The sequence below is a fragment of the Mustela putorius genome, unplaced genomic scaffold, assembly GCF_011764305.1.
Source record: "Mustela putorius furo isolate JIRA1106 unplaced genomic scaffold, ASM1176430v1.1 tig00000228_pilon_pilon_pilon, whole genome shotgun sequence".
Classification (NCBI taxonomy): domain Eukaryota; kingdom Metazoa; phylum Chordata; class Mammalia; order Carnivora; family Mustelidae; genus Mustela; species Mustela putorius.
In genome coordinates this window covers 16613036-16619104 of record NW_025421322.1, presented here as the reverse complement: position 1 = coordinate 16619104, position 6069 = coordinate 16613036, and positions in this window count along the sequence as shown.

Genomic DNA, 6069 nt, shown 5'->3' with positions numbered 1-6069 from the left:
CTCTTTTTCTGATATATTCCTTGGTAGTTAACATTCCTTTTCTCCATTTCTGTTAAAATTCTAGAATAATACATGAGTTTAGGTGCTACGGTCCCAAATATATCTAAATTTCTTGCCATAAATTAACCAAGATATTTACATATCTTGAAAAGAGAAAAAGAAATACATCACTAAATATAATGCCACCAACATGAAAAACATGAGAAATACGTAACCATTTGTAATTCTGATTAGTTTCACTACTTTCTTGGATTTAGAGATTTGGTTTGGTTTAAAACATATTTTCTGAGTATTAAGGCCACCAAACTAGAATAATCATATGGCTGAAATAAACTTTTAAAAAAGAGTATGGTGTTCACATTATAATCAAACATTTTAAAAATTTTCAGATTCTTTACAACAATTACTATATTTACCATTTTACAGATGAAGAAATTAATGCACATTAAGATTAAATAATAGGAAGTGGCAATGCTGGGAATCTGATTCAGGTAGTCTGGCTCCTAGTTATAGGATTATACACAGACTATATTGCCTTACTTGTGGTTTATCACTTGCCAGAAAAAGATTACTTTTTAGATTCTTTCTGTGTTGCAAAGAATTTGGTCAAATTTTCTGGTGACAGAGATTAATGATTTGTCAAGAACTGGATGTTCATGTTTTGTCTTAATATTGCTTGTTTCTCTCATGATGAAATACACTTTGGGATTTTTTTTTTTTTTTTTTTTTTGCCATTAAGGATTAGTGAACATAACTGGTTTTGTTTTTTCTTTCTCTAATTGCATTATAATTTTAAATCATAGCAAGTATGGCAATGTTTCTAATAAGTCAAAACCATGAAAATTTCAAACCTGTGATTCAAGCAGTGAACATATGATTTTAAAATTTTTATTTGAATTTATAAAGAACTTATCAAACAACACCCAAAGAGCAAATACTCCCATCAAGAAGTGGGCAGAGGACATGAACAAATCTTTCTGTAGAGAAGACATCCAGATGGCCAACAGACACAAGAAAAAATGCTCAACATCATTCAGCATCAGGGAAATATAAATTAAAACCACAATGAGATACCATCTCACACCAGTCAGAATGGTTAAAATTAACTAGTAAGGAAATGACTGATGTTGGTGATGATGTGGAGAAAGGGGAACTCTTACACTGTTGGTGGGAATGCAAGCTAGTGTGGCCACTCTGAAAAACAGTACGGAGGTTCCTCAAAAAGTTGAAAATAGAGCTACCCTACCATCCAGCAATTGCACTACTGGGTATTTACCCTAAAGATACAAATGTAGTGACCCGAAGGAGCACGTGCACCTGAATGTTTATAGCAGCAATGTCCACAAAAGTCAAACTATGGAAAGAACCTAGATGCCATCATCAGATGAATGGATAAAGAAGCTGTGGTATATATATATACAATGACATACTATGCAGCCATCAAAAGAAATGAAATCTTGCCATTTGCAATGACATGGATATAACTGGAGGGTATTACGCTGAGTGAAATAAGTCAATCAGAAAAGACAATTATCATATGATCTCCCTGATATGAACAATTTGAGAGGCAGAGTGGAGGGTTTGGGGTAGGGAAGGAAAAAATGAAACAAAATGGAATCGGGAGGAGACAAACTGTAAGAGACTCTTAATCTAACAAAAGAAACTGAGGGTTGCTGGGGGAAGAGGTATGTGGAGAGGGTGGTTGGGTTATGGACATTGGGAAGGGTATGTGAAAGAGTGAGTGCTGTGAATTGTGTAAGCCTAGCGATTCACAGACCTGTACCCCTGAGGCAACTAATACATTACATGTTAATAAAAATAATTAATAAAAAATTTATTTGAGATAAAAGGCATCCTACAATATGTACTTTGTTAATAAGTTATTGCAAATACCAACCTAAAATCCCTTTACTTCAACAAATACAATAAAAATCATAATACACTGACCATTTCTCATCATTTGCTCCATTTTTGACAAAGTAATCCAAGATACTTTTCAACCTATTTTAAATCTTTTATTTAATCCAAATAACAAGTGACACTATAAATAATTTGTGAATGTCTGCCAACAAAATGTATCTTTCCTAATATAACTTAAGATAAACTACATTAATCATTTGTTAAATGGAAAACAAACCAAATTTATATATCCCTAGTGCATCAGTTAGAATTATTTTTGACTGCAGCTAACAGAACATTTTCTCAGATATCTGTTTCATGTATTTCAAGGAAATTAGCAATGGGCAGTTCTCTGAATGTTTCCTGGCTTTTTCTCATGGCCTCAATACAGTGTAACAGCTAAAGTATTACAATCTTACAGGACACCATCCACAAAAAAGGCAGAGTTCTTAATCCCCTCTCTCTTATCAGGGAAAAAAATGTTGCCCATAAGCTTTAAACAGATATCCCCTAAGAGTCTTTGGCCAGAAATATGTCATATGCCTAACCCTAGACAAATTGTTAGAAAAGTGAGAAAAGGAACGTCATTATTGAAACAAACCCAAAATAACTCATCCCCTTTGGACTGGGAACTTTATTGTAGAAACTCTATTTGAGATCTGTTAGCAAATAAAGAGGAAGAAGGGCTTTGGGGAAAACAACCAAATGTGTGTAACTTACATAGAAAAATATAATTAAAGACTATTTTAAAGGAAATGTATAATGTAACATTTAGTCATATAAAGTCATAACTGACATTATTTCTAATATAAAAACAAGTGTTTTTTTCCTACACTATGCAATAAAAGAACAGTTTTCTTTAATTACCAATGCAATTGGGATATTATCTTGTCTTGAAAGGGCTTCTCAAGTTAAAGAGGATGGAAATAAGTCTGCAAATATGAAACCAAATAAAATATTCCAAGAGTAAAATGATCCAAGTTTCCACTTTGTATTATCCTCACATGGCCTGTCTACTGCATTTATGGCTTGCAAAAAAAAAAAAAAAAAAAAATACAAGTGTTCTACCTGACACATTATAATGGAAATTGGAAATCAAATGTAGTCTCAATATTTCAGCTGAAAAAGAGCATGGGTTTAGAAACTAGGATAATTGGATTCTTAGCTCAGTAGATACTTATAATCCTACTTGATCAGGAGCTCTGTGAAAACACAGCCCTCATTTCATCCATGTTTCAATTCTAATAATGCTCACCTATGATGAGCATACAGATGTTCTTAGTACACAATCGTTATGATGTTTGAGACCTATAGTAATAAAGATCACTCTTCTGTATTTTGATCTAAGTTAAAATGTCAAGAAAACTGTTTTCCTTTTTATTTTTAAAATGACTTAAAAATACATACATGAAGAAAGCCTGGTGCTATACTTCTTTTAGTATGCTGGATGTTAAGAAAAACTTGCAGATTTGCAATTTTTGGTAGAGCCAATTTTTATTTTATTTTCAATAGAGAAGATTCACTTATTTCTGGACATGTACATCCATTTATAACATTACTGCATACCCTGTTTCAAGAATACCCATCCCTTATTGGGCAAACCAAGGGATAAGTACATAATGCACCCTAGGCAAAAACCTCCCTTTATAATTTAAATCTTGAGCTTGAAAATTATTGCATATGCTACTGACACCATTATTTCCAGATGCAACTGTTTAAGAACTTTATGGTAATTCTACTTCCTTTCCCATGTGATTGCTGCCTGCTGGATTTTATTTTTATTTTTTATGTCATTTTTTTTAGGTTTTTATTTAAAATCCAGTTAGTTAATATGGAGTGTAATACTAGTTTCTGATGTACAATATAGTGATTCAACACTTCCATATATCACCCAAAGATCATCACAAATTCACACCTTAATCCCTTTCATCTACTTAACCTCTCTCCCCACTCTCTCCCCTCAGGTAACCATCAGTTTGTTCTCTACATCTAAGAGTGTTTCTTGGTTCACTTCTATCTCTCTCTTTCCCCTTTGTTTTGTTTTGCTTTGTTTCTTAAATTCCACAGGCGTGAAATCATATGGTATTTGCCTTTCTCTGACTGACATATTTTGCTTAGCACAACACTCTAGCTAGATCCATGTCGTTTCAAATGGAAAGACTGATATTTTTTTTATAGGCGGGTAATATTTGAATATATTGCATATATCACTTCATCTTTATCCATTCATCACCCGAAAGACAGTTGGGCTGTTTCTGTAATATGGCTATTGTAGGTAATGCTGCTATAAACCTCGGGGTGTATGTATCACTTTGAATTAGTATTTTTGTATTGTTTGGGTAAATACTATGTACTATGATTGCTGGATCAAAGGATAGTTCTACTTCTAACTTTTTGAAGAACCTCCATACTGTTTTCCGCAGCGGCTGCACTAGTTTGCATTCCCAACAGTAAGACAGTGTTCTGCTTTCTCTACATCCTTGCCAACACCTGCTGTTTCTTGTGTTGTTGATTTTAGCCATACTGACAGTTGTGAGGTGATATCTCATTGTAGTTTTGACTTGCATTTCCCTGATGATCAGTGATTTTGAGCATCTATTCATGTGTCTCAAGACCATATGTATGTCTTCTTTGGAGAAAAGTCTGTCCGTGTCTTCTGTCCATTTTTTAATTGAATTATTCATTAATTTGGGTGTTGGGTTTTACAAAATTTTAATATATTTTGGATACTAACCCTTCATCAGATATGTCATTTGCAAATATCTTCTTCCACACATAGGTTGCCCTTTAGATTTGTTCATTGTTTACTTTGCCGTGCAGAGCTTTTTATTTTGATGTTGTCCTAACAGATTATTTTTGTTTTTGTTTCCCTTGCCTCAGGAGCTACTAAAAGTAGTAGCTATGGCTGAGGTCAAAGAGATTACTAACCTGTATCGTCTTCTAGGATTTCTCATTTCAAGTGTCACATTTAGGTCTTTAATCCATTTAGTATTTATTTTTGTATATGGTATAAGAAAGTGGCCCAGTTTCATTCCTTTGCATGTAGCTCCCCAGTTTTCCCAACACCATTTGTTGAAGAGACTGTCTTTTTCCCCCACTGAATTTTCTTTCCTGCTTATGGAAGATTAACTGAACATATAATTATGGGTTCATTCCTGAGTTTTTTATTCTGTTCTGTTGACCTATGTGTCTATTCTCCTGGTGGTATCATACTGTTTAGATCACTACAGCTTTGTATGTAATATAACATAAATTCCAGAATTGTGATGCCTCTAGCTCTGCTTTGCTTTATCAAGTTTGGTTGGGCTATTCAGAGGTTTTTTTTTTTTATTTGGTGGGGTTTTTTGTTCGTTTGTTTGTTTTTTTGTTTTTTGGTTCCATACCAATTTTAGGATTATTCATTCTAGCTCCATGAAAAATGTTGTCAGTGCTTTGATAGGGGTTGCATTAAATGTGTATGTGTAGATTTCTTTGGGTAGTATAAATATTTTAATAACATTTGTTCTTCCAATCCATGAGCATGGAGTATCTTTCCATCTCTTTGTGTCATCTTCAATTTTTTTCATCAGTGTTTTATAGTTTTTAAGAGTACTGGTCTTTCACCTCTTTGGTTAGATTTATTCCTAGTTATCTTTTTGGTTTTGGTGCAATTGTAAAAGGGGCTTACTCCTTAATTTCTCTTTCTGCTGTTTCATTACTAATGTACAGAAATGTAACAGATTCTTTATACTGATTTTGTATCCTATGACTTTACTGAATTTGTGTATCAGTTCTAGCAATTTTTTGGTGGAATCTTCTGGGTTTCCTTTACAGAATATCATGACATCTGCTAAGAGTGAAAGTTTAACTTCTTCCTTGCCAATTTGGATGTCTTTTATTTCTTTTTGTTGTCTGATTGCTAAGGCTAGGACTTCCAGTACTATGTAAAATAACAGTGGGGAGGGTGGACATCCCTGTCTTATTCCTGATCAGAGAGAAAAAGCTTTCAGTTTTTCCCCATTGAGGATGATATTAGCTGTGGGTTTTTCATGTACAGCCTTTATTATTTTGAGGTATGTTCCCTCTAACACTACTTGTTAAGGGTTTTTATCATGAATGGATATATTACATTGTCAAATGCTTTTTTTTTCCATTTATTGAAATGATCATATGGTTCTTATTCTTTTTCAT